The sequence below is a fragment of the Lactuca virosa genome, chromosome 3 (assembly GCF_052849685.1).
Source record: "Lactuca virosa cultivar CGN04683 chromosome 3, Lactuca_virosa_CGN04683_v6, whole genome shotgun sequence".
Lineage (NCBI taxonomy): Eukaryota > Viridiplantae > Streptophyta > Magnoliopsida > Asterales > Asteraceae > Lactuca > Lactuca virosa.
Window position 1 is genome coordinate 106,401,583 of NC_136428.1, and position 27,333 is coordinate 106,428,915.

Genomic DNA, 27,333 nt, shown 5'->3' on the forward strand with positions numbered 1-27,333 from the left:
TGGGTTGAATCCAATACTCAGAACTTATGAGCACTCATGAGTGTTGTAGAAACTCTTGTTATGTCCAACATCTTAGACATCTACAAGCCAACTCATGACAGTCTTCATTCATATCTACTTCCAACATATGACCGACTGTGGATATCTTAGACTTATATGATAAGTATGTGGCCGAGTGTGTAACATGTGATAGGGTTAAGGCACAACATCAGAAACCGTATGGGAGTTTAGAATCTTTACCTGTACCCATGGGTAAATGGGAAGACATCACCATGGATTTCGTGACTAAACTGCCCAGAAAAAAGAACGGTCACGACATGATTTGGGTGGTCGTTGATCGCTTCACTAAGAGTGCGCATTTCATAACAGCCAACGAGAAATGTTCTATGGATAAGCTTGAGAACTCTTACGTGAAAGAAATTGTGAGGCTACACGGTGTTCCCTTAACGATTGTATCGGATCGTGACAGTCGTTTCACCTCAAGGTTTTGGAGAAGTCTACAAGAGGAATTGGGTACCAAGTTGTGTTTGAGTACAACTTACCATCCACAGACTGATGGTCAGAGCGAACGAACGATACAAACACTTGAAGATATGCTGAGAGCATGTACCCTGGAATTCCAAGGTAACTGGGATGAGCATTTACCTCTGGTAGAATTTTCCTATAATAATAGTTTCCACTCAAGCATCAAGATGGCACCTTATCAAGCTTTGTATGGAGAGAAGTGTCGTATGCCGTCTTGTTGGCTTGAGGCTGGGGAAAAGCAGTTTATGGGACCTGAAATAGTCCATTAGACTGCTGAAAAGTTGAAAGTGATTAGGGAAAGGATGTTAGCTGCTCAAGATCGTCAAAAGAGCTATGCTGACAAGAAAAGACAACCGATATCATTCGAAGTTGGAGATTCGGTTTTACTTAAAGTCTCGCCGTGGAAGGGACTTATAAGATTTGGTAAAAGGGGAAAGTTGAGTCCAAGGTTTATTGGACCGTTTAAAGTTTTTCAGAGGATCGAGAATCAAGCTTACAAGCTAGAATTACCAGAAGAACTAGAGGGTATTCATAACACCTTTCATGTGTGTTATTTAAGGAAGTTCACGGGAGATGTGCCCAACATAATTCCAATTTCTGAATTAAGGTTGGATGAAAACAAGAGGTTAATTGAAGAACCAGAGGCAATCGTTGACCGTAAGACTAAAAAGTTGCGACGCAAGATGGTCGATTTAGTGCTTGTGTGTTGGAAACATACGAATGGGCCAAATCTCACCTGGGAAACGGAGAGTGACATGATGAGTCGCTATTCGCATTTGTTTGCTGATGTATGATTCCGGGGCGGAATCATCCTAAGGGGGAGAGAATTTTAACGCCTGTGTTTCTAGGCTAGGCATTAATATTGACGTAATAGTCTAGGTTAACCTTTGTAACTCATTTTGAAGTAATAAAGAGGAATTGTGTGAATATTATGTGCTTATCTGCTTAATTATTATGATTAATGAATTAAGAATAAAAATAAGCGTCGAAAATAAATATTAGATAAAGCCGATATCTAAGGATAAAGTTGTAAAGAATCTCGTTAGAAACATTTAGGCGAAAACTCATCGAATTCCGAGTTATAACGAAGAAGTTATGACATGTCGAAGTTTCCCGACAAAACCGGCACGATGCCGAATGACGTAAAAAGTGAGTTTTTGATAAACTACTTTTTAGCCTTGGTTATCTAAATGAAAGTCGTAGTGTTTGTTAAACCGAGAGTATGCATAAAAAGAACGCCCAAATATGACTTCGTATGAGGAAGTTATGATTTTTCTAAGTTTCAGCTTGGCAGTAGACAGCTAAAAACTCGAATTTTAGATCGAGTGATTTTTAGCCAACACAATCTAAACGAGAATCGAAGGTCTCGTGAATAGTATTACAACGGAAAAAAGACAGACGAAAACGGACGTCGGATGAAGAAGTTATGAAATATTAGCGGATTTTCCTGTCCCGGTCTGTTAAAAATAATAATATTAAAAATAATTTCAAAATTAGTTGACAAAGTCTAAACGAAAGTTGTAGAGCATAATTTTCCCTACGCGTGCATATAAAGAACGTCAAAAACGGAGCTCGTATGCGAAAGTTATGGATTTTATAAGATTTTGGCACAAATTCCGAGGAATCTCGCATGGATAAGCCTTATCCGGATTGGCCACGTCACCTTCGCTCCATGCGCGCCCCGTGTCCGATCCATGACTCATCCGAAGCTAGCTCCGCCGCGTGTCGCACACCTGTCGCCTTCCGATTGGACCGAACCTCGGACCAGTGCGTGTCCGACGTGCCTCGCATAGGTGCCCGCGTCCGACCTCGGATATGTGTCCCTCCCCCTCGCTGCCACCTGCCTTCGCTGACTCACCCTTCTCGGCCGACCCTCGCAATCTCGCCCTATAAATAGAAGGCTGCGAGCCTTCCCGGGTAAAATGAGATTTTTTCCACTTTTTACCCCTAAACTCATATTTTCACTATTTTGACTTCCCCCGAAGCCCCGAGATCATTTCCAACACCCGAAACACGCCCCGAAGTGCCCGAAGACCCGGAAAATTTTATCTTTTCGGTTTTGAAGGCCAACCCTCGCAGAGCCCGGTTTCTCAATAAAACTCCCGGTTTTATTAGAAACAATTGTTTTAGGAAGCGAAGTGCTGCCCGATTATCGTTAAATTAAGTGAATGTAAAGTCACTTTCATCTTACACATAGATATGAAGTATTTTATATAAAATACGTGCTATGTGATTATATATTGTTTATTTATTTGAGATAGATGATGAATGAATGATTTATACAGATTTTTAAATAAATTAAACTGTATATGTATTTTTATCTACAAATATGTTGGGTAAAACATGGGTAGATAGTTGATGTGTGATGAAATAAAATGATGAGAGGCCTCGATGTTATTGTGATCCAGTCATCTAGTGGAGTATGGATGACGACCACGGACTTTTCTAGACAGTCCAGTGGAACGCTGGCAGGCTCGCAACCTGTAGGTGTTAATGAGCTTGGGTGTTCGTTTGCTGTACTCCATCCCCCACATGGTTGCCTTATTTGACATAAATGGTTGGGAAACCCCCCTAAGCAGTGTTGTCGCCCCGATGAAAATCCTTAGACTAGGTCCCTTGTGTTAGTTGTTTTAGGGACGAAAAGTGAGGATAACGGGAATGGGTAATCGGGTTATTATTGTTTGATGAAATTAATAAATTTATTTATTATGGGTTGAAAACCCTATATGCTCACCAGGCTCCCAAGCCTGACCCACTCAGTTTTCTTTGTATTACAGGTAGTGACGCGAGAGCATAAGTTGAACAACTTATCAAGATATTTTGATTATAGGCATGTAGTGTATATAACTGTTGTAAGGCTTATAATGTGCTGTTTATGCTTTTGGTATGTATCGGAACATGACATCTCGAGTTTTGTTATATAATGAAAATACATTTCTTTAAGAAATGCTTTGGTAAATCTTATTTTATCATATTTTGTTTTGGGAACAAATTCCGCAACTCTTTTAATAAGAGGATTACTCTGAAATTATTTTAAAAGCATAAATTAAACCGGTCTTTTCTGGCCGTGAATTTGGGGATGTCACAGTTGGTATCAGAGCATTAGTTTAAGCGAACTAGGAATTTGTAGGATTTCTAGACTTAAACTTAGAGTGCTAAGTGATGATTGTGAGATGAGTGTCTACCATATTTCTAGACCTAAAATTGTTTTATGTGCTAAATGCTATATGTTTGCCATATATGCCATTATTTGTTCGGATCTATGGTCTGTTTCCGACCGGATCTGGAAACCTTATGTGTGTAGGATTCTAAGCGTACGATTACGATATTAGAACTAACATGTAAACGTTTCGAGTGATAAGGAGAATTTAAAATACCTATCGAGGATAAAGATCTAAATTCGCCTTATTCGGTGTATAGATCAAAAATGGCAAGAACACGAAGTGGAGTTGGGAACGCAAACGGAAACAGGAATCAACAGCCATAACCCCCGGTACTTGAGCAAGTACCTGTTGCAGGAGCTACACCTGAGCCAATGACGATGGCTGGGGTACAAGCAATGATGCAAATGATGTTGGATCGTCAAATGGAGGAGGCGAGGCAACTACTACAACAGAATAGGGAAGAAACTACGATGCCTGTTGAACAGCCCGAAATGAGTGAAGGGCAGTCGGATGAAGGAAACTTCAGTGGGGTTGTTGGTCAAGCCAACCCACCGATAGTTAGACGAAACAACCAGGATGGAGGAGGTGATGGACGTGGATGCAAATACAAAGATTTCATGGCATCCAAACCACCGTGTCTATCTGGAAGCCCGACACCGGTGGAAGTCATGAATTGGATCTCCGAAATGGAGACAATGTTTGAAAGTTGTGAGTGCAGTAACAAACAGAAGACCGCACTTGCAATTCCTCTGTTAAAATCTGGTGTATTGAGCTGGTGGAAGTTACTAGCTGATTCGATGCCCAAGGGAGAAGCTAGCAAGATGTCTTGGGAAGACTTTATGGTACAACTGAAATTGCAATACTGCTCTGAGCAGGATCTTCTGGAAATCAACAATGAGTTCCAGAATTTGAAGAAGGGAAAGATGAGCGTTACTGAATACGCTGCTAGTTTTACGGAAAAGATGAAGCTTGTTTCTTATCTAGTTCCGACTGAACTTTCCAAGGTCAACAAGTTTGCCCTCGGGTTACCAGCGGACTTTGGTCCGATAGTCAAGCAAGAAACCACTTTGAAAGCTGCCATCTGGGCTGCTAAGAATGTTGAGACTCAGATCAGAGAGAAGGGTCTGGAGAGGGCAGAAGTTGGCGAAAAGAGAAAGTTTGAAGGAACTTCAGGTTCCAACAAGAAAAGCAAATTTTCAAAGTCTAAGAAGTTTGGAAGAAGAGGAGGAGGCGAAGTGAAATGGTGTGAAAAGTGCAAGAAAAGCACTCTGGGAAATGTAGTGAGGAGGTGACTTGCTACAAATGTGGAAAAACTGGGCATTATGCCAATAAGTGTCCGTCCAACAAGAGGGTATGCTTTGGATGTAACGAAGAAGGGCACGTTTTGAAAGATTGTCCGAAGAAGAAGGATGCAGCAAAGCCCAATCTTCCACCAAAGCCGAAACTGAGAGCCTTTCAGATGACACTTGAAGCTGCGAAAGAAGAAGCTGATGTCGCTTCAGGTACCTTTCTCGTAAACGAATTGCCTGCCCAAATTTTATTTGATTCTGGAGCCAACTACTCCTTTATTTTGCATGAATTTGGTAGAAAACTAGCTTTCCCTTTCGATAGACTAGATAATGGTTTATTAGTCGAGGTTGCTAGTGGCAAGTTTTTACCTGTTAGCCATCGTATGAAAAACATCTTCATTGACTTGAATGGGAATAAGTTCCACGAGGAATTATTACCTATCGAGTTAAATGGTTTCGACATAGTTTTAGGAATGGATTGGCTTAGCACCAATGATGCCGAAATATTGTGTAGGAAGAAGATAGTAAAAGTAAACCTGCCAGGGAAGGAGTCGTTTATGGTGTATGGAGACAAACGCAGAGTAAACTCTGGAATCATTTCCCTAATGAAAGCCAAAAAGTGTTTGGCCAAGGGATGTACATCATATCTAGCATTCGTGATCGATGCTAAGAAGGAAAAGAAGGAGGTGCAGAATATTCCGGTGGTGTGCGACTATCCGGAAGTCTTTCCCGAAGATCTTCCTGGATTACCGCCTGATCAACAAGTAGAATTCTGTATCGACTTGTTACCAGGAACGACGCCGATAGCAAAAGCACCGTATCGATTAGCACCAACAGAGATGAAAGAGCTTATGACACAACTTCAGGAATTATTGGACAAAGGTTTTATTCGACCTAGTTCATCACCCTGGGGAGCTCCAGTGTTATTCGTAAAGAAGAAAGACGGGAGCATGAGAATGTGCATCGATTACAGAGAGCTGAATAAGGCAAAAATAAAGAACAAGTACCCGTTGCCAAGGATTGATGACCTGTTCGATCAGTTGCAAGGTTCGAGCTATTTCTCGAAGATCGATCTTAGGTCAGGATATAATCAGCTAAAGGTGAGAGACCAGGATATCGAGAAGACTGCATTCAGAACACGATATGGACACTACGAGTTTTTGGTTATGTCATTTGGACTAACCAATGCTCCAGCAACATTCATGGATTTGATGAATAGGGTTTGTAAACCATTCCTCGATAAATCTGTGATAGTGTTCATAGATGACATTCTGATTTACTCGAAAAGCCAAGAGGAGCATGGCAAACACTTGCGAGAAGTGTTAGAAGTCTTAAAGAAGGAGAAGTTGTATGCAAAGTTCTCCAAATGTGATTTTTGGATTCAATAAGTCCAATTCTTGGGCCACGTGGTCAACCAAGAAGGGATAATGGTTGATCCAGCGAAGATTGAAGCTGTGATGAAGTGGGAACAACCGAAGAGTCCTACGGAGATCCGAAGCTTTCTAGGATTAGCTGGATATTACCGAAGGTTTATCCAAGGCTTTTCTTCGATCGCTACTCCATTAACAACTTTGACCCACAAAGGAGCTACTTATACTTGGAATGAGAAGCATAAGGAAGCTTTTGAGAAGTTAAAGAAGAAATTGTGTGAAGCACCGATTCTTTCTTTGCCTAAAGGAGTTGATGACTTTGCAGTTTATAGCGATGCATCTGGAGTTGGGTTAGGTTATGTTCTGACCCAAAGGGATAAAGTGATAGCGTATGCATCGAGGCAGTTGAAAGAGCATGAAAAGAACTACCCCACTCATGATCTGGAGTTGGCAGCGGTAGTATTCGCCTTAAAGATATGGAGGCACTATCTTTATGGCACTAAATGCAAACTTTTCACTGATCATAAGAGTCTTCAATATATCTTTAATCAGAAAGAATTGAACATGAGGCAACGACGCTGGCTAGAGTTACTCAAGGACTACGACTGATATTGCCAGATTTGTACATATTTTTAGGCAATATTTAATTACATTTCTATTAATATTTTGGTAATTTGCATAGAATAATGGTACTTATAAGTTTAATTTGTTATTTTGCAATCAAACAGAAGCATCTTCGAAGATAGGGACTGAAATTGACAGAATATGGAACTTTAGGATTGAAGGAAAGAAGAACGGAAAATCACCCAAAAGACGTTTTCACGACGTGAACAATTCATGATTCACGACGTGAGTCGTGAATTCTAGAAGATATGCATGCGGGTGGAAGAGTCCTTGCCAAACACGGTTATCTAAAATTCATGACGTGAATCCTTATGGTTCACGACGTGAACTCGGGAAATCAGAACACTATAAATTCCCTTGCCCATTACGATTTGAGGGACTTTTGGCAGAAGAAAGAGGTTCCAGGAGACGATTTACATCAGAAGTAAGGTTCTGGAAAAGGTTTTCAACACCAAAAGAGTGAAGGTCCATAATTTAGTTCACTTATTTGATACTTATGAACATGTTTCTTTATACTTTGATTTGTGTTAGTGTGTTAGTTGCTATTATGAGCAGCTGAATCTAGCTACTCTTGTTTAGCTAGATGAAGCTTCTAACTTATGAATAGCTTAATTTTATATGGAATTATTTAGTTGGTAAATTGCTTGTGTTTGGTTTATAATTACCTAGCATGCTTATGATTGTTTCTTTAGTTGCTTGATTCCATGTTATGTGTAGCTTAGTGACCATTAACTGCATGAACTTGTTTACCTAATGATTTAGTGAACATTAAATTGTTAGAGCTAGGATTGACCAATCTTAGTTAGTAACTAAAGTAAATAAACTTAGCTGTGCTAGAGAACGTAGATTGTGATTATAATTGCGTTTACATAATAAATCTTACATAGCATATTCATATTCATAATTGGTTCTGTGTTTAATTGTGTGTGACCATATATAGTTTTACATGAATTAATTAATTATTGGTAAAATTAGACTTAAATTAATAATATAATTAAAGCCAACTTGATAATCCATAATTATTAGCTGGCTATAAGGACGAAGTGGATTCGAACTAAACAAGAGTGTTTTTACTTATTGATTGAATTTGAGTTAAGTTCGTTTGATCTTGTAAAATCAGATAAAACCTTTTTTAACTTGTTAATAATTAGGTTAATTTGCTAGCAAGTAGATTAATTAGTAACACCGTTCCCTGTGATCGATACCCGACTTACCCAAGCTATACTATAATCTGACTAGGTACACTGCCTATAGGTGCATAGTTAGTCTAAGTTTGTTAGGTTATAAATATTAAAATTAGTGGGTACTTTTGTGCACATCAAGTTTTTTGGCGCCGTTGCCGGGGAACGGCTTAGTTAATTATTAGTTTGTTTGCTTTAAATTAATCAATCATTTTTGTAGGTTAAAACCTGCAAGAAGTCACTTTTCTGTTTTAATTTTTTTTTCTGCATTACAGGACTCATAACGTGAACTTTGAAGATTCACGACGTGAGAACTGAAGTCCTTAGTTTTGTTTATTTCAATTTTTTTTAGTTCAGATTTACGTTTTATCTTTTTGTTTTATTTCAGAAGTTCATGACCAGAGGTTCTAACACACCTTTGGTACCACCACTTGAAGATCCCGAGTCTGCAATTCACAAAAAGAAGGATAAGAGCGTGAAAGAAGATCAAACACCGAAGAAGACACCTTTACAAGAACTGAAATCAGCCTTTTCAAGGAAGTCAGGAAAGAAAACGGGAGAATCGAGTTCAGCCTCAAAGAGCAAGTTTGAAGTCTTAGATCAAATACCCGTCCAAGCCGAGTCCGAATACGATACTGAGCCTGAATTTGAATTACATACAAGTGAACCCGAGAACGAGCCAAGGAACGAGATGGCGAATATTGAAGAAATGGCCATGGGGGATTACAAGAAGCGCATTCGAGATGATGTGGGGCCGAGTTTAATACATCCTGCGATACCTGCCAATGCCACATTCGAGTTAAAGGGACATATCCTTACGGCACTCAAGGACATCCCATTCTATGGGAAGGATCATGAAGATGCTTTTAAGCATTTAGACGAGGTCAATGATATTGCGGATTATTTTAATACTCCTAATATCCCGAGGGAGACAACATTGTTAAGAATGTTACCAGTCACTTTCAAAGGAGCTGCAAAAGACTGGTTGAAGGCTCTTCCATCTGGTACGATCACCACATGGGCCCAATTGCGTGAGAAATTTCTAGATCAGTTTTGCCCACCCTCCAAAATCTCTAAACTCAAGAAGGCGATTGCCAACTTTGAGCAAAACCCGGGGGAGTCATTATACGAGGCATGGGAGCGCTACAAGGGGTTGTTAAGGAATTGTCCTCAACATGACCTAAATCTTCAGCAAGAAATGTCAATATTTTATGATGGGGTGAATGTCATGACTAGAAAACTCCTTGATTCACAAGGACCACTAACAAAGAAGAACCCAATTCAGGCCAAGGAGCTGGTTGAAGAATTTTCAAAGCACTCTCGTGAGTATCACAACCCAGGACGCGATGGAATAAAAGGCAGTGGAGGTGCACAAACTGAAGAGATGGCTGCTGTGATGGCAATGCTTAACACTATGGATAGGAGATTGACCAAAATGGACCAATCAATTCATGCAATTCGAGTTGGTTGCGAGAGATGTAGTGGCCCACATTTGACAAAAGATTGCAACTTGGATGAATATGGAAACAAGAAAGCTCAAGTTTGCTACTCAAGTGGGGACAAGTACGATGAAGACTGGAGGAAACCAAAGAAGGAGTGGCTGCCTTACGATGAATACAAGAAGCAAAAAGAAGAGAAATTTAGACAAACTGGCAGAGGGTTCTTCCAAAGAGAGCAACCACTAGTTGAAAAGAAATCAGAATTAGAGACCATGTTGATGAAATTTATGGAAGCTTCAGAAAAAAGACATGATGCTACTGACACTGCAATGGAAGAACAAAGAGCTATAATGAAGAATCATCACGCCATGATGATAGATCAGCAGGCATTAATAAAAAATCAGCAAGCCTCCATCAATAACCTTGAAGTACAACTTGGTCAACTTACCACTTTGGTTAATGAAAAGATGTTACCGAAAAATCCTGAAAAGAAGACTCAATCTCACGTAATGGCCATATACTGAAGAAGAGGCGATTTCTGAGTTCCTAGAAGCCTTAGCAGTGGAGCCACAACAGCCCGATCCAAAGCCAAAGAAGCCGAAGCTCGAAATTGAAGAATCAGCTGGAATACCCAGTTCACGTCGTGAGCCCGCTATGCTCACGTCGTGGGCTCGGTCTGAACAGAAAAAATCAGTATCTGTTCCAGCTTATAAACCACCTTTGCCATTCCCGTCTAGAGCAAATCTCAGTCCACTGGAGAGAGAACATCTGGAGTTTATCAAGCAATTGAAGGGTATTCCTATTAATACTCCTTTTATTGATTCGCTTGCAAAAGTTCCAGAATATGCTAAGTTCCTACAAGACTTGTTAGACACTCGTCAGCAATTAAAGGAGAATTCTAAGGTGATTCTAAGTGAGCAAAGCTCAAAAGCTGTGTTGGGAGAGATACCTAAGAAGATGGGGGATCCTGGACGACTCACTCTCCCATGTGAGTTTGGGAATAATATGAAGGTTTATGCTTTAGCCGATTCTGGGGCTAGCATAAATTTGATGCCTTATTCGTTTTATCAAAAATTGAATATTCAGAAGTTGAAGGCTACAAAGATGACTATTCACATGGCGAACCGTTCAGTGACACAGCCCCGTGGCATTGTGGAAGATATTCTCGTGAAAATTGGGAAATTCGTTTTTCCAATAGACTTTGTGGTTTTGGATATGAACGAAGATCCCAATGTACCAATTATTCTTGGTCGCCCGTTACTTAACACTGCTGGAGCTCTGGTTGATATACGCGAGTCCAAGCTCACCTTGAGAGTTGGGGATGCGAAGGAAATTTTTGGAATAGAAGATGGTTTCCAAGGGAGTCATGCTCAAGAAGAGGTTTTCAACATAGATGAAGAGAATGAACTTGAAGAATTAGAGAAGCTCATGGAAGAAGAAATCAAAACAATTCAGCAAGTTAAAAGAACAAAACCGAGAGCATCTGTTCCATTTTTAGTTGAAGTCATTGCCTACACGAATCCAACTTCTTGGGTAAGCAAGGAAGATGATGAGATGTCGAGTGATGAAGAGGAGGTTACTTCAAAAGCAACAAGTCCAGTGGTGAAAGAAGAGAAGGATACTATGAAGCTTAAAAATAATGGAAAATTGAAGATTCAAGGGATCAAACGCAAGTTCGATGGAAACGACGTCAAGGTTAAAAAGGAGAATTCTAAAAGGCATATATTCGTCGAGTGCAAGCTTACAAGAGGCGTTTCAAGGAGCAAAAGATCCTGGTGGTGGACTCTTCTGACGAGTCGACGTAGGAGGCACGGAGTCCAGCTCAAGACTCCTAAAAAAGAAGCGCTTCACGGGAGGCAACCCGAGTTTGGTTTGCGTTTTTTTTCTTTTTCTTTTTAGTTTTTGCATTTTAGTCTTAGAAACATAGATCATATCATCCAACTCACTTTATTCATAATTAAACACTGAGTGTGGGGTCCCTAAAAATGAAGTGGTAATAATTAAGAATTTAGTTAATAGACAAACCTGGATAAATATATATATATATATATATATATATATATATATATATATATATATATATATATATATATATATATATAAAATTGTCATACAGTATTCACGACGTGAATCAGTATGATTCACGACGTGAGTTCTGAATGAACCAGACAATAGATCGTTGATACATATCAGCCCATTTTCTGTTAAACTAAATGGCCCAAGACTAATCTATTTCTGATGAAGAATGAATGGCCCAAAAATTAAGCCCAGACAGGACTCACGACGTGAATCCTTAAGGATTCACGACGTGAACAGTAACAAACACGGGACCACAGATTAAAGAACATAGAATCCCTTTGACCAAATCATTCTTTATTCCCCACGAAGTGAAAGAGAAAACTGGTCCCCCCTTTTGCTCCGATTTCGGCCGACATACAATCCATTTTCGTTTTTGCTTACGTAATCTTTCAATCTAAGGTAATACTTCTTTATTCTCATGTCTAATTCTTGTTTAATAGTTGAAACTTAGGGTTAGGGTTTGTAATTAGTTGAAATGTCGAAAATGTTCCCTAAAAATCCCGTAATAGCCCTGGAATGTTGAAGATTTGTGGTTAAAATTAGCATAGGAGTAAACCCCAAGCATTGCATTGGCCCGATTTCTTCAGAAAATGGACAGATTCAATTCGCGATGACGAACTCACGATGTGAATTCCTAGGAATTCACGACGTGAATTTTGGACTGGACAGTTTCATGTTTCTTTTACTACTAATCTGTTGGGTTATTTCTTTTGGCTGTGTTTGCTGCTTGTTTTTATAGGAATGGGTCCCAGAAGAGAAGTTCCAACCGGGGTTTCTAGTCTCCACCCGTTTTACGTCTTTCCAACAAATATGTCATGGGATATATATACGCGTTGGAACAACCGGCTAGGATGGTTGTACAACCGGGAGATTGCTGTTTCACCCACTATTGAATGGGCACGTTTGAGGGAGGTCGGGCTTGTGGATAGGATGTCCCCGTTTCTTACTAAAATTTTTATTGGAGATGGTTTTTCTTTTACTTGCGTGGGATGGCTCAATATTTTTCGTGTCCAAGAGCGGGTCTATAAGGAGTTTTGTGTGGAGTTTTTCTCCACGGTGACATTCCACGAGAATGTCCAAGATCCCCGTTATCCGCAAGCACTGGTATTTCGTCTTGGGGGGAGTCCCGGGAATGTAGCCTCGTGGAGTTTTCGTGGAGGGTTGGGATTTATAATCCCCAAGAAGCAATGACTCCCGAGTGTGGCATGTTTTTGAGGGAGGCAGCTCGAGGGTATGCTGATGGTGTTACTGGTTATGATTTTTGGCATAATATTGCCTCCGGGATATTCAATTCTGGAGTGTCCCCTGAGAGCAGCATCCGCTCTCCTATCCACCGTCTACTCCACCGACTGATCACTTTCTCCATCAATCACAGAAGGCATGGGGACAAGGTAACCAAGCAGAATCTCTTCTTTTTATGGTGCATCTTGCAGCCAGGAGTGTGTTGCAACATTCCCTATTTTTTAGCACGCTTCTTGGCTGGCTCTGCTGCCAGTTCTCGCCCCGGGAGCCCTATTTATGGAGGGCAGTTCATTACCCGTTTGGCCCGATCATATGGGTTGCTTGTTCTTGATATCATTCGTTCCATGACTTGCATGGATGGACACGAGTTTAGTATGGGTTATTTGGAGACCATGCGGGTGGTCCAAAATTTTGGAACCCACTGGGGTATTATGGAGTCGGATGATGAGGATGGTGAGCCGCAGGGTGATCAACCCGCACCACAACCAAGGCCGAGGAGAAGGAATGTTAGAGGAAGAGGAGAGAGAGGGCAGCCAATGCATCCACCCGCACCCATGGTAGGATCACATATTGGGGATGATATGGCTGGGTATTTCGATCAGCTTTCTTTGAGTGTTAACTGGATTGGAGGGACTATGGAAAATATGGTTCAACATTTCCATGTGGAGCAGCCTCCTCACCTAGGGTATCATTACCCAATTTGCCCGAGGTGGACAGAGTATCGTGGACAAGGAGGAGATGGGGCGGGCACTAGTGGAGCAAGCGAGGAAGATGAAGATGATTGATCGTTTAGTTTTATTTTGTTTATTTTAGACTTATTTGGTTTGTTTTATTTTGTTTTTAAATTTGTTTGGATTGTAAGACTTTAAGATATTATGTTACTTTGCTCTTCTTTGGTTGTTAACTTTCAGCTTGCTAAGGAGTCTTGGGGAAGGAGTAAGGTGGAGTCAAGAGTCGTGTTCGTTTAGGCGAGTGTCGTTCAAGTCTAGAAATTGAAAGTCGAAACCCACAATTGGAAATAAGTGTGGGGTGAGTCGAGAGAGAGGTTATAGTTAGAAGAGTCGTCAAAATACACTGAATTTAGAAGGGTCTTAATTCGTTGAGACGTTGAGTGGAGTATATGTAAGAAGGCAGTTTCAATTCTGGTTCACCCAGACTTCACGTCGTGAGCCTATATTGCTCACGTCGTGAACAAAGTTACAAGGAAATGCAGAATGCGTGACCCAGCGACTTCACGTCGTGAGCCTGTACTGATTCACATCGTGAGTTTTGAATTTCCACCACATTGATTCCGTTCCGTTCTTCTTCATTACATGGAATTACTACCATTCCTTATGACACTTTTGTGACGATTCGATGGGCTGTTTTCACTAATATACAATGTGGCTTATGCTTTCCCACATTGTCTACACGATTTGGAGGCTTGCACCATTCTTTTTGAAGTTTGAAGTTTTGATTGATGGGTGGTTTCGCAAGTTCGGGTCCAAGTTCTTATTTTTGAAGAGGTCCAATATTCGAGATGCATATTTCAACCACACTTTTGGAGATGATCACGCCACTATCCCATGGGAGTCTGTTCCTTTTTCTCCCTTTTTCTTAATTTTTATTTATTTTATGCATACAATGAGGGCATTGTATGTAATAAGTGTGGGGTAGGGGGTAGAAAAAGTAAATTGCTAGAAAATTTGGTAAATTTATATTATCTAGAGAATTTGGAAAATTTCAAATTTTTAATAATTGAATCTAGTAATAATAATAATTTGAACTTAAGTTGCTAGTGTTGCATTGGGATGATCTGATAAGAGCTCAAATGTTCAGTTGAGCCAATACACGTTATAGTGCATTTGTGGCCTCCCTTATTTTAGTGAAATCATGGAACAAAAACATAACCCTGCTTAGTTTGAGGGATGCAATATGTTTAGCAGCCTAAACTTGAAATGTATCCAGGAAAGCTATGTCTTAACCAATAAAGGTTGAAGTAAAGCGCCCCTGCTTAAGCATGTAGGTTTTTGAGTCATATAAAAAAGTGAGATACATGTAAAAAAGAGAGAGAAATTACCAAAAAAAGTGAAAAATTGAAGAATTTTTGGAGCATAAAAGTATCAAAGTAAGAAGATCAAAGATCGAAAATTCTGAAGTTTCAAAAGTTGAAGATGCCAAAAATCATGAAAGAAGTGAATTCAAAGAAATTAAAGATCAAGCATCAAAGAAAAGAAGAATTCAGTAGCTCCAAGTTGTGGTATCTTCTAAAAAGTTGTAATTCTCTAGTTTATGTATGCTTGGGTAGCTTTGCAAAAATACTTTGAGGTTAAGTAGGATTTCTGGGGATGGATTCGGAGGGTTGCATAAAATGAGCATTGTTCGAAAGAAGTGGGCGAGTGTTTATGAAGATTGTGAGTATTTAAAGTATGGGGGGTTATTTAGGAAAAAAAATTTAGACACAAATGCATGCGTTGAGGTCTTGGCATAATGGCTGAGCTTGAGTTGGATCGTTCTATGTGATATTGGTGGTGAATGTTTAATTTAATAATTAAGATTTGCTTGAGGGCAAGCAAAGAACAAGTGTGGGGTATTTTGATATTGCCAGATTTGTACATATTTTTAGGCAATATTTAATTACATTTCTATTAATATTTTGGTCATTTGCATAGAATAATGGTACTTATAAGTTTAATTTGTTATTTTGCAGTCAAACAGAAGCATCTTCGAAGATAGGGACTGAAATTGACAGAATATGGAACTTTGGAGGATTGAAGGAAAGAAGAACGGAAAATCACCCAAAAGACGTTTTCACGACGTGAACAATTCATGGTTCACGACGTGAGTCGAGAATTCTAGAAGATATGCATGCAGGTGGAAGAGTCCTTGCCGAACATGGTTATCTAATATTCACGACGTGAATCCTTATGGTTCACGACGTGAACTCGGGAAATCAGAATACTATAAATTCCCTTGCCCATTACGATTTGAGGGACTTTTGGCAGAAGAAAGAGGTTCCAGGAGACGATTTACAGCAGAAGTAAGGTTCTGGAAAAGGTTTTCAACACCAAAAGAGTGAAGGTCCATAATTTAGTTCACTTATTTGATGCTTATGAACATGTTTCCTTATACTTTGATTTGTGTTAGTGTGTTAGTTGCTATTATGAGCAGTTGAATCTAGCTACTCTTGTTTAGCTAGATGAAGCTTCTAACTTATGAATAGCTTAATTTTATATGGATTTATTTAGTTGGTAAATTGCTTGTGCTAGGTTTATAATTACCTAGCATGCTTATGATTGTTTCTTTAGTTGCTTGATTCCATGTTCTGTGTAGCTTAGTGACCATTAACTGCATGAACTTGTTTACCTAATGATTTAGTGAACATTAAATTGTTAGAGCTAGGATTGACCAATCTTAGTTAGTAACTAAAGTAAATAAACTTAGCTGTGCTAGAGAACGTAGATTGTGATTATAATTGCGTTTACATAATAAATCTTACATATCATATTCATATTCATAATTGGTTCTGTGTTTAATTGTGTGTGACCATACATAGTTTTACATGAATTAATTAATTATTGGTAAAATTAGACTTAAATTACTAATATAATTAAAGCCAACTTGATAATCCATAATTATTAGCTGGCTATAAGGACGAAGTGGATTCGAACTAAACAAGAGTGTTTTTACTTATTGATTGAGTTTGACTTAAGTTCGTCTGATCTTGTAAAATCAGATAAAACCCTTTTTAACTTGTTAATAATTAGGTTAATTTGCTAGCAAGTAGAGTAATTAGTAACACCGTTCCCTGTGTTCGATACCCGACTTACCCAAGCTATACTATAATCTGACTAGGTACACTGCCTATAGGTGCAAAGTTAGTCTAAGTTTGTTAGGTTATAAATATTAAAATTAGTGGGTACTTTTGTGCACATCAACGACTGTGAGATACTTTACCACCCTGGTAAAGCAAATGTTGTTGCTGATGCACTCAGTCGGAAGGTAAATCTTGAAAAGAAAAGGCCAAGAGCGTTGAGAATTGAAGTTGTCTTGACAATTGTGGAAAGTATAAAGAAAGCTCAAGAGGAAGCTTTAGAGAGAAATGATCGAAAGAAAGAACGTTTGGGCAAAACATTAGTGTTTGATACAAACGGTCAAGGACTGAAGGTATTCCAAGATAGGATTTGGGTACCTAAGACGGGAGGAATAAGAGAACTTCTGATGGAAGAAGCTCACAAGACCATGTACTCGATTCATCCCGACAGCGGAAAAATGTATAGGGATCTAAAACCCTACTACTGGTGGCCGACGATGAAGATCGATGTTGCTAAGTATGTAGCCGAGTGTGTAACATGTGATAGGGTTAAGGCACAACATCAGAAACCGTATGAGAGTTTAGAATCTTTACCTGTACCCATGGGTAAATGGGAAGACATCACCATGGATTTCGTGACTAAACTGCCCAGAAAAAAGAACGGCCACGACATGATTTGGGTGGTCGTTGATCGCTTCACTAAGAATGCGCATTTCATAACAGCCAACGAGAAATGTTCTATGGATAAGCTTGAGAACTCTTACGTGAAAGAAATTGTGAGGCTACACGGTGTTCCCTTAACGATTGTATCGGATCGTGACAGTCGTTTCACCTCAAGGTTTTGGAGAAGTCTACAAGAGGAATTGGGTACCAAGTTGTGTTTGAGTACAGCTTACCATCCACAGACTGATGGTCAGAGCGAACGAACGATACAAACACTTGAAGATATGCTGAGAGCATGTACCCTGGAATTCCAAGGTAACTGGGATGAGCATTTACCTCTGGTAGAATTTTCCTATAATAATAGTTTCCACTCAAGCATCAAGATGACACCTTATCAAGCTTTGTACGGAGAGAAGTGTCGTATGTCGTCTTGTTGGCTTGAGGCTGGGGAAAAGCAGTTTATGGGACCTGAAATAGTCCATCAGACTGCTGAAAAGTTGAAAGTGATTAGGGAAAGGATGTTAGCTGCTCAAGATCGTCAAAAGAGCTATGCTGACAAGAAAAGACAACCGATATCATTCGAAGTTGGAGATTCGGTTTTACTTAAAGTCTCGCCGTGGAAGGGACTTATAAGATTTGGTAAAAGGGGAAAGTTGAGTCCAAGGTTTATTGGACCGTTTAAAGTTTTTCAGAGGATCGAGAATCAAGCTTACAAGCTAGAATTACCAGAAGAACTAGAGGGTATTCATAACACCTTTCATGTGTGTTATTTGAGGAAGTTCACGGGAGATGTGCCCAACATAATTCCAATTTCTGAATTAAGGTTGGATGAAAACAAGAGGTTAATTGAAGAACCAGAGGCAATCGTTGACCGTAAGACTAAAAAGTTGCGACGCAAGATGGTCGATTTAGTGCTTGTGTGTTGGAAACATACGAATGAGCCAAATCTCACCTGGGAAACGGAGAGTGACATGATGAGTCGCTATTCGCATTTGTTTGCTGATGTATGATTCCGGGGCGGAATCATCCTAAGGGGGAGAGAATTTTAACGCCTGTGTTTCTAGGTTAGGCATTAATATTGACGTAATAGTCTAGGTTAACCTTTGTAACTCATTTTGAAGTAATAAAGAGGAATTGTGTGAATATTATGTGCTTATCTGCTTAATTATTATGATTAATGAATTAAGAATAAAAATAAGCGTCGAAAATAAATATTAGATAAAGCCGATATCTAAGGATAAAGTTGTAAAGAATCTCGTTAGAAACATTTAGGCGAAAACTCATCGAATTCCGAGTTATAACGAAGAAGTTATGACATGTCGAAGTTTCACGACAAAACCGGCACGATGCCGAATGACGTAAAAAGTGAGTTTTTGATAAACTACTTTTTAGCCTTGGTTATCTAAATGAAAGTCGTAGTGTTTGTTAAACCGAGAGTATGCATAAAAAGAACGCCCAAATATGACTTCGTATGAGGAAGTTATGATTTTTCTAAGTTTCAGCTTGGCAGTAGACAGCTAAAAACTCGAATTTTAGATCGAGTGATTTTTAGCCAACACAATCTAAACGAGAATCGAAGGTCTCGTGAATAGTATTACAACGGAAAAAAGACAGACGAAAACGGACGTCGGATGAAGAAGTTATGAAATATTAACGGATTTTCCTGTCCCGGTCTGTTAAAAGTAATAATATTAAAAATAATTTCAAAATTAGTTGACAAAGTCTAAACGAAAGTTGTAGAGCATAATTTTCCCTACGCGTGCATATAAAGAACGTCAAAAACGGAGCTCGTATGCGAAAGTTATGGATTTTATAAGATTTTGGCACAAATTCCGAGGAATCTCGCATGGATAAGCCTTATCCGGATTGGCCACGTCACCTTCGCTCCATGCGCGCCCCGTGTCCGATCCATGACTCATCCGAAGCTAGCTCCGCCGCGTGTCGCACACCTGTCGCCTTCCGATTGGACCGAACCTCGGACCAGTGCGTGTCCGACGTGCCTCGCATAGGTGCCCGCGTCCGACCTCGGATATGTGTCCCTCCCCCTCGCTGCCACCTGCCTTCGCTGACTCACCCTTCTCGGCCGACCCTCGCAATCTCGCCCTATAAATAGAAGGCTGCGAGCCTTCCCGGGTAAAATGAGATTTTTTCCACTTTTTACCCCTAAACTCATATTTTCACTATTTTGACTTCCCCCGAAGCCCCGAGATCATTTCCAACACCCGAAACACGCCCCGAAGTGCCCGAAGACCCGTAAAATTTTATCTTTTCGGTTTTGAAGGCCAACCCTCGCAGAGCCCGGTTTCTCAATAAAACTCCCGGTTTTATTAGAAACAATTGTTTTAGGAAACGAAGTGCTGCCCGATTATCGTTAAATTAAGTGAATGTAAAGTCACTTTCATCTTACACATAGATATGAAGTATTTTATATAAAATACGTGCTATGTGATTATATATTGTTTATTTATTTGAGATAGATGATGAATGAATGATTTATACAGATTTTTAAATAAATTAAACTGTATATGTATTTTTATCTACAAATATGTTGGGTAAAACATGGGTAGATAGTTGATGTGTGATGAAATAAAATGATGAGAGGCCTCGATGTTATTGTGATCCAGTCATCTAGTGGAGTATGGATGACGACCACGGACTTTTCTAGACAGTCCAGTGGAACGCTGGCAGGCTCGCAACCTGTAGGTGTTAATGAGCTTGGGTGTTCGTTTGCTGTACTCCATCCCCCACATGGTTGCCTTATTTGACATAAATGGCTGGGAAACCCCCCTAAGCAGTGTTGTCGCCCCGATGAAAATCCTTAGACTAGGTCCCTTGTGATAGTTGTTTTAGGGACGAAAAGTGAGGATAACGGGAATGGGTAATCGGGTTATTATTGTTTGATGAAATTAATAAATTTATTTATTATGGGTTGAAAACCCTATATGCTCACCAGGCTCCCAAGCCTGACCCACTCAGTTTTCTTTGTATTACAGGTAGTGACGCGAGAGCATAAGTTGAACAACTTATCAAGATATTTTGATTATAGGCTTGTAGTGTATATAACTGTTGTAAGGCTTATAATGTGCCGTTTATGCTTTTGGTCTGTATCAGAACATGACATCCCGAGTTTTGTTATATAATGAAAATACATTTCTTTAAGAAATGCTTTGGTAAATCTTATTTTATCATATTTCATTTTGAGAACAAATTTCGCAACTCTTTTAATCAGAAGATTACTCTAAAATTATTTGAAAAACATAAATTAAACCGGTCTTTTCTGGCCGTGAATTTGGGGATGTCACATCACCTTATGTGGGTGATTCAATCAAATAAGCGCGTAAGATGAGGAGTTCCACGAATGAAGTCCCGAGACACAAACGAGTCCTAAATGACATATAATGTCATATATTTGCATGAATTTAGTGTTTAAAAGCAACTAACATGCAAGGAAACACCCTTAGGGACTAGGAAACATTTGGACTAAGTGTTAGAATCACATGTGATTCATCAAAGGGGTGTATACGGCCACAGTATGGAGTGTACGGCCATGGAGTGTACGGCCGTACACTCATGGTAAATTATGCACAAAAGGGTGTTTGAGCAATGGGGAAACTTGTGGGTCTATTGCTCATCAAGACTATGAACTAGGTTCTCATTTTGGAGGGCCTTTTGGGGTGTTTTGAGGTGTGTACGGCCACACCAAGTGTGTACGGCCGTACACCCTCCAAGATGGATGTATTTTTGGGTCTTAAATCAAAGGGGTTCAAGGGTTCAAGAGTTCTAATGGTTAACTAGCACCTAGCAAGTGTTTAAAGCCTTATCTTAGGGACTTAACAAGGGTGTACGACCATAGATAGAATGTGCGGTCATACACTCTTGATGTTCTTGAGTTTTGGTCGATTCTAAGGTGTTTAACAAGAGTTCCTAACGTATACTAAGCATAAGGAAAGGATACTTACGTTTTGGAGGCTGGAAGGGGGTTCACAGCCACCAAGAACAAGTGTGTATTCTTGGTGTTCTTGGTGAAAGATGAAGATCTTGAAGATCTACCCAAAAAGATGATTTTCGTGGATGAAATCAAAGGGTGATACATGATTAAGAACGATAACAACTCAAAGGTGGAAGAAACACTTACGTTTTTTAAGATCTAGGATGAAGAACTCGATGATACTTGAGAGAGAATCGATTTTCTGGACTTGGGAATGTGAGAAATGACTAGAATTGAAGGGATACTCTTCATATAGGGGTGGGTGTATGGTCATCATGGGTGTACGGCCGTACATCCATGTGTACGGCCGTACACTCCCTTGGATGGAGTGTTCGGCTCGATTTCAATGCGAAGAACTTTAGCTGACACCTCCCTGAGCCCATAGCTTGATTATACTGAGTTTTGAACCCTTAAACAGACTCTAAACAATGCTTAAAGATAGCAGAAACGGGTCTGACACTCGGTTGAATTGAATGGATGGGCTTACAAGGCAAAAATGTTCGGGTTGTCACATCATCCACCCGTTAGATGGAATTTCGTCTCGAAATTAACTTTCTTAGCAGTACTACTAGGGTTGTGCTACTCTGATTGACATAATACCCACTCGTAGACCTGGGCAACTTTGCCCTAGTGTCCATGATACGATTCATACATGGTCCATCTATCATTACCTCGTGTATACAAGTCGTATATAATTAAGATTAGTAAGACGGTCGGATGTGCGACTCTGCCCCAGGTCCACAACCAAACAAGGAACAGGAGATAGGGTGGAAACACACATACTAAATCTGCGTAATCATAATTATATACCACCCTCGTGTATACACTTATTAGTGATGGGTGGGCTGTATTTGTCCTTAGCCTCTGTGCTTGAACTTGGTCTGCTGAACGAGTGGTATTTCAGGAAGGTCTGCTGAACATACGGCGGCAAGGTTTCGAAGGGCAAAGTACTCTTCACATGAGTACTTCGGAGTTTTGAATACGAGGTAGACGATTTCGGAGTCTGGGTCGGACTGTCGTTACGAATGACGAAGGTTTCGTGAATTTGACGGTCAAGGCGATGGAAACATATGAACTTAGTATGGTGAGGACCACTCCAATTCATGACGAATGATAGCAACGGACTCTTTACTGAACAAAGTTTGGCCGATTTGAAAGAAACGTTTGTTATACGATGATGTATCCCTAGTGTGCTCGACAATGTACTCTGTGTATACTTTCTAGTGCTTTCTGTTTTCCCCCTTGATGTTAACACTTCTACATATCGTAACACGATGAGCGAGTACATACTGTGAAAGTGCTTTGATAACTAGTGTCGATACTTTATACTACGATCCTCATCGGTATCACTACGATCGCCTGGAATATACAAGTTATGAATAATTAAGATGAATTAGACAGTCGACTGAGTAACTCTGCCTCAAATCCACAACCAAACAAGGAACAAGAATTAAGGCGGAATCACTCACTCTAAGTCTGCAAAATCTTAGTTATACACAACCCTGATGTACATACTAAGCCATCATAGCTTCTCTGAACGGATCTTTTAGTTCTCTTGAATACTGTGACTTGTTCCGATAAGTGAGTTATTATAATACTTTTAAGTGTTTTCCCCAAGTTTTAATCTTATATAAATATAAATTAATTTTTAAAGTAATTATTATTTCGAAGACGTACCAAAACTTCAAAAGCGGGGTTCCTCGTTGCTCCCTTATGTCTTGTCGTTAGATTCCTCCATTTCCTCCGTTACCTCCCACTGTTTGGCAGTCTCTCTTGGATGGCCCATTTTAGCACATGCATGACATACCTGAACTATACTAGCATCGGTGGTTGAAGTGATGTGCTGAGTCGGAGCTCCACAAAAACGGGCTCCTTCGTCTTTCCTCCCTGTTGGACAATTCCTCCTAAAGTGTCCAGATTTGCCGCATTTGAAACAAGCCAGGTTTACTTGGGGAATTGGCCGTGTCGGCGCCCTGCAGAATAGGACGGTGTGCCCCTTCTTGTGGATATTCTTACACTGCATCTCTCGGCAATCTCCGTTGTGGTGATAGTTGCACTTTCCACACTTCGGGAGAGTTCCAGCATATCGACTGGTAGGTGCTGGAGTAGCAGGTGTTGTGGCGGTGTATATAGTACCCGTTTGTTGCTCCTGCGAGGTTTCCTGTGTTGTTTGCTTCTTCTTCTTCTTGTTCCCCGACTTTCGTTTATAGTCCTCTCCCCTTGATGGCTCAGGAAAAGGGACTTCCACGCCATGGCGGACTCCATGGTCAATGAGCCGCTGAGCCAGGCGTTTGGCACTATCGAATGTGGTTAGATTAGAAGACAATACATCTCCTTGAATCGGGGCAGATAAACCCCATATGTATCTTTTTATCTTCTTGCTCTCCGGGGTAACCATCCCGGGGCATAGTGTTGCCAGGTCGCTAAACCTGTCAGTGTAGGCCACTATGTCTGAGCCGACCATAGTGTGCTCCCATAATTCTTGTTCCAGCTTTTGAACTTCGCCCATCGGGCAGTATTCTTCCAGCATCATCTCTTTTAGGTTCTCCCAACCTATTGTGTTAGCCACTGTTAGGATCGGTGACTTACCATGGATATTCCACCATGTCAGGGCTCTGTTGGAGAAGGTGCAGGCAACAAACTTCACTTTGCTCCCTTCTAGGCACGAACAGATTGCGAAGACCAAATCTGTTTTCTCGAACCATCGCATCAGAACTATGACTCCACCATTTCCATTAAAGGATTTGGGTTTGCAGTTCATGAAGTCCTTGTACGAACACTCCTTTGGGTGTCCGTGAGTAACTCCGGGGTTGGTTAAGTGGGTACCGCTACCAGATCCGAAGGTACCACTTTCGCCGATGTGAGCTAGAGCAACTGCCACTACGGCTGATATCGCTGCTTGGAGAGCAGCATGATCGAACTGTGGCGTTTGAGCTGGAGTTATCGGAGTAGTGCGTCTCGCTGATCGACGAGGAGGCATATTTGCTAAAAGAATACAAAGATGAGATGAAATAAGTCTATATGTAGTGGTGTTGATTAAGATGGCATGTGCGGAATTAGAAAAGATCTAGTGAATCATCATACAAACTTAAGAACACAAGGAGTAAATAAATCTTTAAGCTCTCATTAGTATCAATTAGAAAGAGTACAAATGGGTATGCTAGTTTCTCTTTCTAAAACTAATGCTCTCCAAATGATCATTCTTAATATGAGTGTCACTCACTTCCTATTTATAGGAAAGACAACTCATTTACACATCAATAAGGGTAAGCCACATCCAAGCGTGACTTTGCACCCTAACATTCTCCCCCTCAAAGTTAGGATTGGATGTTCGGCTTCAATATCCAACGAGTTCGCGCGATCAAGACCAAACTCCCCCTCGAATTAACACCGGTCTTCAAAATCCGCAATGAATACCCGAAAAACCCGCTTCGAATACCCATCATTCTCCCCCTTTTATAATCTAAAAATGATTATAAAACCCATTAAGGGTGAGAAGTGCCCGAGGAATGAACGATACAATACTCCCCCTTGATGTGTATAATGAAACACCAAAAATCTTTCACAGAAAAACAATCACGAAAAAGCCACAAAAAATTTCCAATTTGTGAAATTTTTTGACTTTTTGGGTGAAAGTTGCAAGATTTTCCAAAATCCGGGTAAAAAATGTAACTTTCTGAATTCTGTAGGGACCCATTGTGCCTAAAACAGCCAAATATGCGAAATTCTCCCCCATTTGCGAAACTGGGTAGAAAATGTTAATTCGCACAAACTGCAGGGGCCAAAAATGAACATTCTTCATTTTTCAGCTTTATGAACTCGTTTTCGATATTTGGTAAATTCTGCCAAACTTTCGAAACTATAGGGACTGCTTTCGAAATTTCTGCATTATTTCTTCCAAACTTGCGAAAATTACCCTAAATGTCGAAATATGTATAAACTGTCAAAGTTTCGAAACTTGAAGGACTAATTTCGAAAATTTTTGCTTTCTTCTTTCCCATATTGTTCCAGTCACGAACGTAACACCAAAACCTTCGAAACTTTAATCTCCAAATCTTCGACTACCTATCGAGTGTCGAGTGAGCAACCCAAAACCTTCGACAGTAAATCAAAATTTTCGTTCTTTTATCAACCCAAACTTGTGTAGGTACTGTTACAACGAATTCCATCGATCCTAAACTTTCGAAATCAAAATACAACTACCATCAACATTAACAACAAATACAACTCCAAAATCTTCAATCGATTTTTCCCAGTTCGTTTGCCAAGTATCAACCATCACTACCGGACACAAAATCAATAATCGATATCAAACTCAAAATCATCAATCCAACTATTATCAATCGAATTTCCCAAAACGATTTCACAGCCTTGGCTTTTCCCGGTCGATTACTTTTCCAATACTCACCAATCGACCAATCGAATTCAAATCCAAATCAAATACCTTCAAAATTAATCAAAAGAATTCACCCCTTCGAAATCAAAATCATCGATCATCATATCTTCACATTCAAATAGCGATTAACCAGCCTTCGTTATCAACAAATACTCGTCGACATCCAAAAGCGATATCAACTAGGAACCAAGGACATTGAACATCACAGCCTTCGACTTAGACACTAAAATCGAATCCAGACTCCAATCAAGTCATCCTTCGCTTTTCATTATTCAATATTGACATCGATCCCGAATCAATTTCCAGTTTGAATCCAATGTGTTTGTCAAACCAAAATACAAACTTTCGTTCCCAGTACATTTTTGTTTCCAAGGCATTCGAACATAAACGACATCAACTCTTCAATCGATCATCCCTTCTATTTCGTTTTTCGCTTTCAACTAATAACGACACCACATATTCGAAATCAAACCAAATGTGATTTTCACATGTCGAAAATACCAGTCGCACATTGAATGAACACACAAAAATGACTTTAACTTTTTAGTTTGACTTTTCGAATTCGTCAGTTGACAAACACAAATCCATGAATCTATCAACGATTTTCCGATCAAACAGAGAGTATTCAACTTGTTCTTCAACATATTCAACATTTCTTGATCATATTCTTTAAAATCAAGACTTCGATTGATGATTTTCTCAACATCAACAAGAACAAGATTGCCTCGATATCAAACAAACTATACAATATCGATTCACAGTACTAGTCGATTATTAGAGATGATGAAATGAAAATGAGAATCAAGAACAAGTTGATCGATAATTGAAAAAAAATAACAAGAACGTCAGAGTGTACGACTGTGAAAGCAATGACGGACAAAAGGTATTTAAAATTGAATAGATTTAATAAGGCTCAAACAAAGAAATCGGATCAAAGTGGGGTAATTAGCAGAACAATAACAGTTTCGAAATAATGGGCTCATATTTAATTGATGAACAGTGACATTAGAAATGTGGGCTTCGAATAATGGATGATGAACATTAATGGATTCAAAGTGAATTAACGATGAACAGTAACACTTCCGATCAAAACAAACAAAATTTGATTTCAAATTTAAAAAGAAATTGTAAGAGTGTAATTTTGATTTTGTGTTTGATCTAAACAAAAATAATTGGATCAATCAATGGGGTTTGAAACGGTTTTGATCCAATGAGACAAATCGATCAAAAAAATGAAAAACGTTAAACACGAATCGAAATCATGGACGTTTTGGAATCCATTTGAGAATTTGAGATACCTTTTTGATGAATCGAGATCCATTCACAACGAAAGAATCAAATTTAGAAGATCTTAGTTCTTTTGTCAGAACGAGAAAATCGCCAATTTGAACATTGTACCACCCATTTTGCGAGATGTACAACTCGTTCTACGTGTTCTTCAACGATCCAAGAACATCTTCATAAGAACCACCAACACATTTTGGTTTTGACTTCAAATTCAATGTAACCTTTGGAGATTGTTGCTTTGGAACCCAAATTTGCTTCACGGATTTCGGCTTCACAACAACATTCGAATAAAC

General features: G+C 39.7%; 1 non-coding gene across 1 annotated transcript; it reads right to left on the reverse strand.

Annotated features, from left to right (window-relative positions):
* Positions 1-9,228: 9,228 nt before the first annotated feature.
* On the reverse strand, positions 9,229-9,335 carry LOC145168213 (small nucleolar RNA R71). The gene has a single exon (XR_013741784.1). It is a non-coding gene; the product is annotated as a small nucleolar RNA R71 (small nucleolar RNA).
* Positions 9,336-27,333: the final 17,998 nt, after the last annotated feature.